The 12,702-nt window shown below is 38.4% G+C and overlaps 1 pseudogene across 1 annotated transcript; it reads right to left on the minus strand.

Annotated features, from left to right (window-relative positions):
- Window positions 1-798: 798 nt before the first annotated feature.
- Window positions 799-1,281, minus strand: LOC114897254 (annotated as a pseudogene). Its single transcript, XR_003794039.1, has one exon. The product of XR_003794039.1 is annotated as a cytochrome b-c1 complex subunit 7 pseudogene (transcript).
- Between the last annotated feature and the right edge of the window lie 11,421 nt (window positions 1,282-12,702).

The raw sequence follows: 12,702 nt of genomic DNA on the forward strand, positions 1-12,702 counted from the left end.
ATGCGTGTGGGTTTATCTCTGGGTTTTCTATCCTGTTCCATTGATCTATATTTCTTTCAAATTTCAAAGCATGTTTAAACCATTTCAGGTGTTTCCCTTAGTGAACAGACAGGAGAAGTGAATGTGGTCTAAAAGGGTTCAGAGAGACCAAGATACCCATTGGATTTCTAGCCCAGCCTCAGGAAGGTTTTATTCATGTCTTACTCTCTTGCCTCTCTGAGCTTTGTTTTCCGTATTCTTCCCAGCACTGGTAAAATCTTCCATCTAGGCTGATTCTCTCATTTTTCTCCTAATGAGCTTTAATCTTTCATCCACACCCCTGAACCTGTGTTCCATCTGGTTTAGCTCAAATGGCATCTCCTTTAAAAAATCTCTCATGACCCCCCTCACCCTCAATATCACGCTTCTGTCCTTTGGGTTTCACTCTGTTCTGGCCAGATTGTCATCATTATGCCAGTAACACTTATTTATATGAGTTTGTCCATCTCCATCTAAAAGATTTAAGCTCCCTGGAGCCAGGATTTCCCACTTATATGATTTTTCCCTGCTTCCTAATGTTTTGCTGTTTGATACCTTGTCATCATTTAATATCAATTGCCTTTTGCTCTCTACTATACTTAACATCATTAAGGGTCCACCTCATAGCCTACTTCCCAATTCATACTTCCCTGACCACAGCAACCTAAAATTGATAGCTGTTCATCCGGCATTTCTGATTTATGTTAATGTGTCACTAACTGCCTCAAAACTTACTGGTTGAAAATTGCCATTAAAAAAAATTTTTTTTTAATAATTATAATAGAGATTTATTTAAAGTAATACATTTACAGCCCAGATAGTTCTACATTGTACATTTCAGGTTTAACCAGCTTCATAAAAATACTTTAGGATAGCTGCATCCAGATTTAGACTACGTGATTATTTCTTTGCCCATTCTTCTCTCTCTTTTCTTTCCCGAATAACCTCTTTCAGATATGGTTCAAGGTAGAATTTATCCTCCTCATATTTTGTCCACTGCTCTTTAGGCAAGATCTGCTGCCTCATGGTCAGGTCCAGTGCTCTCTTAATGCTAAACACCCTGTCATTATAAAGGTTCTCAGGAAGCTTTCTTATGGCTTCTTTTACATCGTCATTCTCATATATTGTATCATCTCGCATTAAGCCCAGTTTACTGAACCCGACAACATTGTAATACCATTTATGAATACCCTCCAGCCATTTGCTTGATGCTGCAACGGCAGGCCTACTCGCCATTTTAACCCGAGACAGAAGCGTTGCCTGCTGGGTAAGTCCTAGAGGTCGCGCAAGGCCCAGTGCGCAGGCGTGTTACGTCAACGTCGCGACGAGGGGTGGGGTGCCATTTTATTTTTGCTCACAATTTTATGGCCCAGGAATTTAGGAAGGGCTCTGCTGGGTGGTCCATCTGTGAACCACATGGAAGCGGCTGGGGCAGACAAGTCTGGAGCATCCACTTCATGAAGGGTTCCTTCCTTCACGTGTGGATGCCCAGTGTTCCGTGTTCTCTTTCCCTCTCCTCAGTGGGGTCTCATCCTCCAGAACCTCTCCATCACAGCACGATGGCCTCACAAAATAAGATTTCTTACGTGGAATTTAGTTTCCTCTGGAATGAATTCTCTGAAGACCTGGAAGGAAACTGCAAAGCATTTTCTGACCTAACTCTGAATTATGCAGTGTAACATCTTCCTTATTCCACGGGTCAAAACATGAGTCTTACATGCCAACCATATTCAAGGGGACGAGAAACTCAGAAGAGCATGAACCAACAGCCATGTTTGCTGAGGATGGGGAGGTGCCTTGGGAGACTAGGGATCACATTTGCATTCTTTATTTGGCAGGAGACATGCATTTATAGACTCTCATTTCTAACTGCCCTGTCATCTCTGTATGTTTTGTGCTGTTCCATGGAGACAATGTCCAGGTTCTATCAGTGGAATTCAACCATTTGTGTATGATTGACTGAGGCCTAGAAAATCTTGAATCACTATTTTCTACCAGCCTGATAACCTTTAATTGAACAAGCCCACAGAAAATCGACATTCATTAGCCAGGTTAGGTTAATCAAATCTGGTGATCAATGGAGATGCATATTTTGCAGCTCAGTTGCTCACCAAATCCTACATGGATGGTAAACATTTTTAAGACTGAGATCTCACATTTGTAATTTTGATTTTGACAGTACCTAGCATAGCATGATGGATGTATTATAGTCATGGAACTTCCTATTTGAATAAACTGGTGAATAAATAAATAAAATAAATATTCTACATCTTTTCTGAAGGTGTAATCTTAAGAAGTGGACTGGAAAATAATTTAAGTTTGACACATGGAAAATAATTGCAAACTCAGAGCTCAAAACACATTCAGTACTCATGTGAATGATAGACTGTGTCTATCATGGATAAAAAAACATGAGGTGACCGTTTGCTTCCTTTGAAATGCCAGTTCCTTTGTTTCCCTTTCATTCAGTGTCATTGATGCTAAGTACACAAGGCTTGCTAAAAAATGAAGAAAATAAATCAAGCAGTCATTTGTCTGCCAGTTGCCAAAAACGTTGTTTGGTTGTTGACTTTTTTTAAACAAATCGACTAGTTCAAGAGTTGGCAACTTTTTCTTAAAAGGCTAGTTGATGGCAATATTTTAAGCTTTGAGGGCCATATTGTTTCTGCCACAACTACTCAGTTCTTTCATTATAGGGCAAAAGCAGATATTGACAATAAATATGTCAATGAATAACTGGGTCTGTGTCAAATAAAACTTTACTTACAAAAACAGTCTGCTGTCTCATAGGCCATAGTTTGCTAATCTCTCGTCTAGTTCAATTGTTAAGAAAAACAAATAGGCACACATAATGTTTAACTTGTGCTTATTTTGTTCTCTGAAAAAAATAAGACAAATTTTTTTATGCCTCTGAACAGATTAAAAAAAAATACTGAAATGCCAGCCCAATAGAGCCCATGCTAGGGTTTCAGTACTGGTGGTAGAATAGTAAGAGATCCTACCAGAGATATACAGAGGTCAGAAAGTTTGCAAGTGCTTTGCGTCAAAATGAGGAAAATGCATTTAAAATACCAAGTCCAATAGTTAAAGCCAGAGTCAGAAGTCACCAAAATGTGTCAAGATAGGGATATGGCTAAATACATACCAGCTGGCCATGCTCAGCTGCCAGTTGTCCGCCTTGTGTCTGTATCTGTGGTCACAAATATGGTACAGGTTTTGGCAAGACAGATGCCAGGTAATGAACAATTTTATTTTAGACGAGGAATTTGTATTTAATTTCTGTGTCCACCATCCTTTACTCGTTCATCTAGCAAAATACACCAAAGAAATATCCCAGGATGCAATCTCTACTATTGAGATGCTTGAAGTCTAGTTAATAAAACTTCCTATATCAAAATGAAGTAGACAAACACATACAATGCTAATTCAGATGATACAGAATGATGTTCTATACCAGTGTTTCTCAAATTTTCATGCACATACAAACCACTGGGGATCGTGTACAATGCCGATTGTGATTCTATAGATCTAGAGTGAGGCTTGGGTTACCACATCTGTTTCAAGCTTCCTTGTGATGATATTCTCTTTGTGCATGGACCCCATATGAATTAAGCAATAGTCTATGCAATTTTAGGAGAGACCGTCAGGGGCTGTGTGGTCAAGGATTCCCGAATGAAGTGAGAATGGGGCTATGCCTGGAAGCAGAAATTCAAGTTCAAATAACTTACAAAGGCACATGGTGTAAAGGGAGTGCTCTAAAACCTGGTATTATTGTTGAGCCATCAAGTGTAGGTATAGTTAGAACAAGGAACCAAACTAAAAGTAATGATCAATCCTTGCAAAATGAGAGGTGCAGATTTCTCCATCGTTCCATTTCCTTGTATGGAGTGGCGCTGGGCTAAATCAGGTGGATCATTGCAGATGGGGAGAATCATCTCAGGCCAAAGAGCGCTAAGCTAGAAGCTCTTACCTTTTTTTGGACCCATGGACAGAGGTTAGTGAGAAGGGGAAAGGTTAGGAAAAGCACTACATCAAAGTAGAGAGAAGTGCTTCAGCTGAGGCCCCTACAGGGGCTTCCACGTGGGAGTGCCTGGGCTGGACATGCATATACGCACATTAGGATGGCCAACCTGGGAGGAGGGGAGCCTGAGTCCTTGACCATGACGTACTCCAGAAAACTGCAATGTACAGTTTGGTGTACCAAGTCTAGTGTGGGGAGGGTAGCTTCCCTTCATAAGGCTTGCCTGGCAAAGCCTTGTAATTGCCCTGGTCAGGTTTGAAAAATCACAGATGGCATTCTGGCCTGGAGCTGGACTCCGCTATGCTATACCTCCAATGATGGCCACTATTCATGATCAGCCGTTGTTTCCAGGAAGGAGTACAAATGTTGCCAGATCTTCAATTTTTTCAAAGGAATCCACAAATTTATATTTATACATGAAGTTCTCTGATTTTCACATGCTGGTGACTATTTTCTAAAATTATTATTCTTATTTTTTTAACAGTTTGGACTCAAAACATGCTTTTTTTTCCTGATCCAAGCTGAGAGCCAACAGTAATAACTTCTGCTTGAAAGGATGATAGAATTTGGCTGAAAGATAGGGTTATGGAGGAAACGTGGAGTGAGAACAACAATAAAAAAAATGCCCATCCTGGGCTTCCCTGGTGGCGCAGTGGTTGAGAGTCCACCTGCCGATGCAGGGGACACGGGTTCGTACCCCAGTCCTGGAAGATCCCACGTGCCGCGGAATGGCTGGGCCCGTGAGCCATGGCCGCTGAGCCTGCACGTCCAGAGCCTGTGCTCCGCAACGGGAGAGGCCACAACAGTGAGAGGTGCACGTACCACAAAAAAAAAAAAAAAATGCCCATCCTTTGAGGTGAGCTTGATTTGATGTAGTGTGGGATCAGGCCAATTTTAAATTTATTTTACCTCTTGATGGACATTTAGGTTGTTTCCACATCTTGCCTATTGTGAATAGTATTGCAATGGACATAGGAGTGCTATTATCTCTACAAAATCCTAATTTCAGTTCTCTTTCTATCTTGGAAAGGGGACTGCTGGATCATATGATAGTTCTAGTTTTAATTTTTGGGGGACCTGCCACACTGTTTTCCATAGCGACTTCACTGTTTTGCATTCCTACCAACAGTGTGCAAGGTTTCCAATTTCTCCACATTCTTGCAAATACTTGTCTTTTATTTCTTTTGATAATAGCCTTCCTGGCAAGTGTGAGGTAATGTCTCATTGTGGTTTGGATTTGCTGGTATATAGGTATAATTAAATACTATTCAGCCCATAAAAAGGAGGGAAATCCTGCAATATGCAACAACATGGATAGACCTTGACGTTACGCTAAGTGAAATAAACCAGTCACAGGAAGGCAAATGCTGCATGATTCCACTCATATGAGATGTCTAAAATAGTCAAATCCATAGAATCAAAGAATGTAGTAGTGGTTTCCAGGGACTTGGGAGAGGGAGAAGTGGGGGGTTACTAATCAATAGGCATAAAGTTTCATTTAAGCAAGGTAAGTTCTAGACATCTGCTATACATGTACCTTCAGTCAATAATAATGCACTGTGTACTTAAAAATATAAGAGGGTAAACCTCATGTTAAGTGTTTTACCAAAATAACATTTTTTAAGGTCTTTAAAATTCATTTTATCTCCTAATTGGCTCCATGTCATGAGGCCCCTGGACCTTCCCAAAACTCCCATGTTGTTAAGACCTGAGCTCTACATGTAGGAGATTGTAGGGCAAACAATTGCTACGCTGTTTCTTGTTAAAATGTCATGGTTTTCACAATTATAGTTCATCACACTAAAGCAACCTAGGAAACGATCGTCCACAACATGAACTCACAGACCCAAAGTAAAAATGTTATTTCCCTGACATAATAAACCTTTCTTTGTGCAGTTAAAGAATAAAGGGAGACATTTATTTTACTGGGCTATTGACTGTGTGATGGGGTACCTGGAATTCCCAGGGTGGCTCACAATGACAGGGACTTGTTTATGTGCCTTTAAATATGTACTGTTGTGAATGCCAAGCTCCAAAGATAAATCCTTCTGAGGAATAATAGGGGACTTTCTGCTTTGGAAATAAATGGACGTCTGGATAGCTATTTTCCAGGCTCCAAATCTAAGGGCAGTTTTTGTCTGCCCATCCCCCCCCCACACATAGAGATTTGCTAAGGCTTCTGCTGGAATGGTGTTCATATCTTTCTTTCCTTGGTGCAGGGGTGTCCCATTTTACTATCCAAGCCAGAGGTTCTATACCACATTTGGTAATTACTGCATAACTTTCAAATTGGTCTCTCTCAATGTCTTCCGATTATCTCTGCCTATTACCTAATATCATCTTTTCAAAACTTTAACTCCAATTCCACCTTCAGTATATTGAATAGACCAAATTAACAAAAATAAACAAAATAATTAAAAAGGGAAAAAGAAATAAGTTGATATTCACAGCTGCCCTCCTATACCACTTTATCTACATTTATTCCTGAGTTTTTTACTACCTACGTATTTCAGACTTATATCGTCAAGAAATAAATCTTTTAACGTTATATCCCTAAACCCCTGGCCGCCTTCTTCTCACTTCTATGTTTGACCCTTATTCAGCATTTGCATCAAATTCATACCTTAACTCCATGGAAGCTTTTCCTTTTCTTCCTCAGCCCATAAACAAATGTTTTAATTGTTCAGATTCTTTTAATGTCTGAGGGGTTTTGTGTGTGAAGAAACAGTCACACTGTGTGCATTTGGTTTAATTACCTTACAAATCTATTTTTACAGGTAATATTCATTTTTATATTGAACTCTTAACAATATAACACTTACTCATATATTAAATTATCAAAATCCAAATATCTTGCACTGTACAAGTTATCAAAGTGAAAGATACTGAATTTCTTTGGACTGAAAAGTTTTTATAGACATATTTAACCAAATTTTTCTAAGCAAATTAATTAAAATGTCCTACTACCTTTAAATAGACAAACAAAAATCATGAGATAATTGAAACCTCATTAATGCACTTACAGTTATATTAATTGTAAAATTTGCTAACTCCTGAGGTTTAAAATTTTTCTTTGTAATTGCCAATTTCATCATTATTACTATTCTTTTTATTTCCAAGGTTAGAGTAATCGTAGAGGTCATTTATACCTTTTTAGAATTTCAGTAATCTTCCTAGTATCAAAGGAAAAAAGTAAACTGTCAGATTAGCACAGGTTCTGGATCTGGGGGATGTGAATGCACTAATACCTCTTTGCAGAGGCCTTGGTGCCCAGTAAAACATGGTTCAGAGTTGAACTATCGATCGTTTATAATTAGGTCTTTGTTATATAAAGTAAAATTTAGTAACACATTTCATATAGAATTTAGTTCTTGAAGCTTGGAATTTTTACCATAATTACTAACTCATCATGGTGATATGGTATATTGTGATATATGGACTTACTGGTTTATGGAGTTGAAAATTCTAGAAAGCTTTATCAATATAAAGAGTAGGATCTCATTGATGTGTCATCTACTAGGAAATGAGGGTTTAAATCTTCTTGGGCAATCATTTAAGAAACGACTGGGAAATTCATTTTGGAACTCACCATCAGACCTTCTTGGTACATCACCATCAATGGTGATCACTGGCCATATCCTTTTTCAACCTTCTTATTTTATATTATCATTGGCGCTAGGGGATCTTAGTCTTTACTGAGAAGAATTGACTCAATTACAACTTATTATGTTCATCCCTTTCTAATTGTACACACGTACAGATGCACAACCCTAAAAGGAAAAGAAAAATGATCACCACTCTAGTATTCATTATTGTTAAGTATGTGTGTTTTTATCCCTATAATGTTCAACCACTTTTTATATTATAATTACTTTTATATACTCCATATATTTTTGCATTTTTCATATTATCATAAATTCATGATATTTCAGTTATTACTGTCAGTTATTATTATTAATGATGCACTTTAGAACCATTAGAACCTCCTTGGTCCTTTCAGTGTTCTCCTGACACTCTTGAGTGTGTCCTTGAATTTTGGCAATGATAGGATAGTCTATGCCCATCCAAAGATTTCAATCTACTCTCCAAAGATCCCTGCTTCTAGGTACACTATAACCTATAGAGAACCTTTGAGAATATTATAAAAAGGTGGTGTTTCTTCCAGGTAAACACAGCTTCCTACCAGATCTTGGGGCCTGAAGTAGCAATATGCCCTTGTGTAGTACACACACTGCACACCTGTGCAGAGCATCCCAGCCTGCTCCCTTGTAGTGGTCAGTATTAGAGACTAACAGTTCATTTTAGTTCATTCACTTACACGTACAAATTGGACACTAGTGCTACTTCAGATTTTGCACAGTGGTTAAAAGCATGGGTTTGTTGGAATCCTGGCTCTGCCACCAGCTATGTGACCTCAGGCAGCTCATAATCATGTCTACACTTTTGCTTTCTTAGGTCTAAAATGGGGATAATAATATTATCTACCTCAAAGAATTATGGTGAAAATTAGATAAGTCAACATACCTAAAGCTCTTAAAAGAGTGCTTGGTTCATAATGAGTCCTAGAAAAATGTTTTCTACACCCACTACTACTGCTTTCATTGACAGGACTGAAAAAAAGGGGATTCTCATTCATGCCTTAAATTTACATGGCTATTTTCATGTATCCTATCATGCAGCTGTGCTCTATCCTTAAAACATAAAATTGTACTCACTATCATAACTTTCTCCTGTGATGACCATTAGGGCATGAAGGACAAAAGAGCACGTTCCTGTAAACAGAGGGGAATATAATTGGCTGCTGCTGAGAATGAAACTAAGAAATTAACACACCATGCATCCAATCAGAGAGGAGGAAGGTCACCTCAAAGAGGTGTGTGAGGAGTCTAAAACGTGTATCACTTCACTTAAGTTACTCTAAACAATAAAAATGATGTAGATTGTTTTGGGGCACATAAGTATTTCATTATTTCTAACTGACCAATTAAAAACAGGATTACGATTTTTGAAAAACATGAACCATTTGAGACTGCTATAGTCCTGTGTCAGGATGTCTTCCCTTCTGTACATCTAACTCTGATCTTTTTTGGAAAAATCTTCACAATCCTATGCTTCTTATAATCTCTCCTAGCTTCTGTTTAGAGTATTTCCTAGGTGCCAGTATCTTTACTTAGGGTATCACATTTAATTCAGACAGGAACCATATGAGCTCCATATTTATTTCATTTTTCAAGATGAGGTAGCTGACGGTGACAGCAGTTCATCAAAAGCTCATCAAACTGAGTAACTTTAAAGTTCAGGTAAATGCGAAGGCTGGGATTAGAACTTGCCTCTGGTTAAATGACTAGCGTGCTGCTCCCTGTAAATCAGCTCACATCTGAGGTGAATATTGTTGATGAATTAATGTTACAATTGCTTTGACTAAAATGTTAGAATAGGAGAGGTTTAAACAAAAGTATTAATTTTCTAACTTTTAAAATATAGGACTCACCGCTGATAATTAAGGTACGTTATTTTTTGATCTTTCTATGCCTCTATTTCTTTTATGGTAAAATGAAGACAATAGTGGTATTACCTCATAGACTGTCAGGGAGATTAAAAAAGAAATATATGCAAAGTTCCTTTCAAATAGAAAGAACTCAATTAGGGTTAGCTGCTGTGATTATTATTACCGTTATCTTGATTATATACTCCTCCTCATATAGATGAAGGTGGGAAATTCTGGAGTGAACAATTTTCCTTGACACGCCCAAAGCCCCTTGTGCCAACCCTGGGCTCAGCTATCTTGTGCTGCTTTGTCTACAATTTCAGTTTCCATTTTCTTGGAAACCCATGGCCTTCTCTCCAGAGTATATTTTAACACACTCTACTTCATTCACTGTAGATTTATTGAATGTTTTATTCTCTTTAATTTTCATAGAGCAATGAGTTGTATTCTGGACAGAGTTACCAAGGGAGTGTTAAGTCCAGGAAGAAATGTCATGAGAGCATCAACCACAGTGACCAACACCTGGTCTTGGTCTTGGAATTACAAAGATATTACAGTGAAATTGATGAGATAGGAAATACATATGCTGTATTAGAGGCGCTAGGATAGAAATTTATTTCAGTGTATAATAGAGGCTTGTAGGAGGGCATTCCCATTTCTACCTTGTTTGGGTATGGGGGTCTGGAAAGAATTCCTAGGAGGACACATTTGTTTAATTCAAAAATTAAGCAGCTTTGTTTACATCACGTATACCTTATTTCTGGTGACAATCGTCTCTCGCCTTTACCAATAAATAAGTAAAAGTCCAACTTCTCTGCTGCTTGCATTGGTTGATTTGGTTGACTTGCTGTCAAAAACAATGTAGAATCCTCACTTTAAAAAATATCAAGAGAAATACCCAGGGACTTTTTTTCTTTTTTTTTTTTTTTTTTGGCTGTGTTGAGTCTTCATTGCTGTGCACGGGCTTTCTCTAGTTGCAGCGAGTGGGGGCTACTCATCATTGTTGTGCACAGGCTTCTCATTGTGGTGGCTTCTCTTATTGTGGACAATGGGCTCTAGGTGCACGGGCTTCAGTAGTTATGACTCTCGGACTCTAGAGCGCAGGCTCAGTAGATGTGGCTCGTGGGCTTAGTTGCTCCGCAGCATGTGGGATCTTCCCGGACCAGAGCTCGAACCCGTGTCCCCTGCAATGGCAGGTGGATTCTTAACCACAGATAGAAATACCTTTTATTATCACATTCTTCACTTGGCTATCCCCATGAGACAATACTATCAAATAAAAAGAGTTCAGTCAGCAAATAGATTTTTTAAATATATTTTTTAATCATAAGGAGAGTTAACAGCTCTTTAGCTGTTTTGAACATGGCTTAATAAGTGAATGAATTGCTTTCAAACTCTCAAAATATATAATTAAACATTAAAGACTGTAGCATGAAGATTTAAATTATTCACAGAAGATCCTTGGAGTGGCTTACAAATGCATTACCTGTTCTATGAGTCAGTTATGCATTACCAAATTATTAATTTTCCTATTAATACAACTTGTACTTGACATGGAAAAGAAAATATCTTCCTTTTTTGTATAACAAAGCTTCTTGCTGCAGCTCTGTTTGGCCAGTCCTCAAACGTATGATATCATATTGAATCCATAACCTTGTATCACATTCAAAGAAATCTCAGTTCACGCATGCGCTTTGGGAATAGCCAGGATAAGGGAGGAGATGGTTGTAATCCCCAGTGCTGTGTTGATAACAAAACTAAGCCTGGCGTGTTTACCACATCACTCTAATCCTTGGTACTTCCTAAGTAGCAGCTACCTAAGGGCGGCTCCTTCTTGAGTTCTAAATGAAGACATAGAATTTAGACACAATATTTGCAATGGAAAATAGTGTGTTCTTAATTATATAGGTCATTTCTAATTGGGAAAGAAGAAATACATTACATTATATGTAAAACACCTCACTGAGTGAAACCCTATTTTAAAGTAGGGTTTACCACCCAGGATCCTGAGTTGCGGAGAGCAGCGGTCTCTTCCCTCTCACTGGGTGAAGCCAAGGAAGGTGAAAAGGAAAGCTCTCCTCTTTGTAGGCACCTATCCAGAAGCTTGGTCTAGATGGCTTCAACAACATTTGAACTTGCTTTTTGAGAGGTGGAAATATATTTATTTGTTTTGCTATACATTTTTTGAGATTTTTTTTTAAGTAGACCATAGTGGGGAGAGTGTTAGGTGTGGGCTTGGTTGTTCTAGTGGCACATTCTCATATGTTAAGATATTCACTCACCACTGGGGTGCCCACTAACTTCTCTTTTCCTTTAAAAGGGCCAATAAGCCTCCAAAATTCCTGCCTCCTTAGAGAGACATGAAAAGGTCACAGGTGCTAGACAACAGTAAGATGATTATGTTCTGAAAATAATAATAATAATAATGGAAGGTTAGCATGCTATTTGCTATTTCATGTAAATAATCATATTTTGCTTTAAAACGTGAATGTGATGCCAATCTTGGGTTCCCACTGCTTCTAAGTCAAAATCCCAAATTGTCACCACATCATACAATGCCACCCATTTCTCTCTACACTTATCTTCACTCTAATATTTTATGCTTATCATATTTTTTTTATGCTCCAGCCATATTATTCTCACTTCAGCTTCTTCAGTGTGATAAGCCATCACCCCTGAGGACCTTCACATATGCTGTTAACTCTGCATGGAAAATTACCCCCAAACACATCACACTTTTATTTGCACCTAACCATCTTCCATGTAGGTAATCAAATCTCACTTTCTCAAGGAAGCCTTCCATATATTCTTGAACAGTCTGGAAAGGAAAGCAGGGTCCTCATCAGTTAAGTTCAGGGGCTTAGATTTTACTCTTGGCCATTTGCATCTCTGGGAAAAAGTTCAGTAGATGTATATATGACTGAATGACTGGGGGACTCGTGTAGTTGTCAACAGCCCAGAAGTTGAGGTGAGATGGACCCAAGTTCAAATCCAGATTTTGAAATATTAGTAGTGTCCTATGGGAAATTCATGTAACCTCTCTTTAAAGCCTGTTCAGTGTTTCTGTTAAATGGATAAGGGTGATGATGATGGTGGTGGTGAAGATGACGGTGATGATGGTGATTTTATAAGAATAAGTGAAGCTTAGATGAGTACGAGTTAGGGATAAGACTAG

This window comes from Monodon monoceros, unplaced genomic scaffold, assembly GCF_005190385.1.
Source record: "Monodon monoceros isolate NGI ecotype Baffin Bay Population unplaced genomic scaffold, NGI_Narwhal_1 Super_Scaffold_16, whole genome shotgun sequence".
Taxonomy (NCBI): Eukaryota; Metazoa; Chordata; class Mammalia; order Artiodactyla; family Monodontidae; genus Monodon; species Monodon monoceros.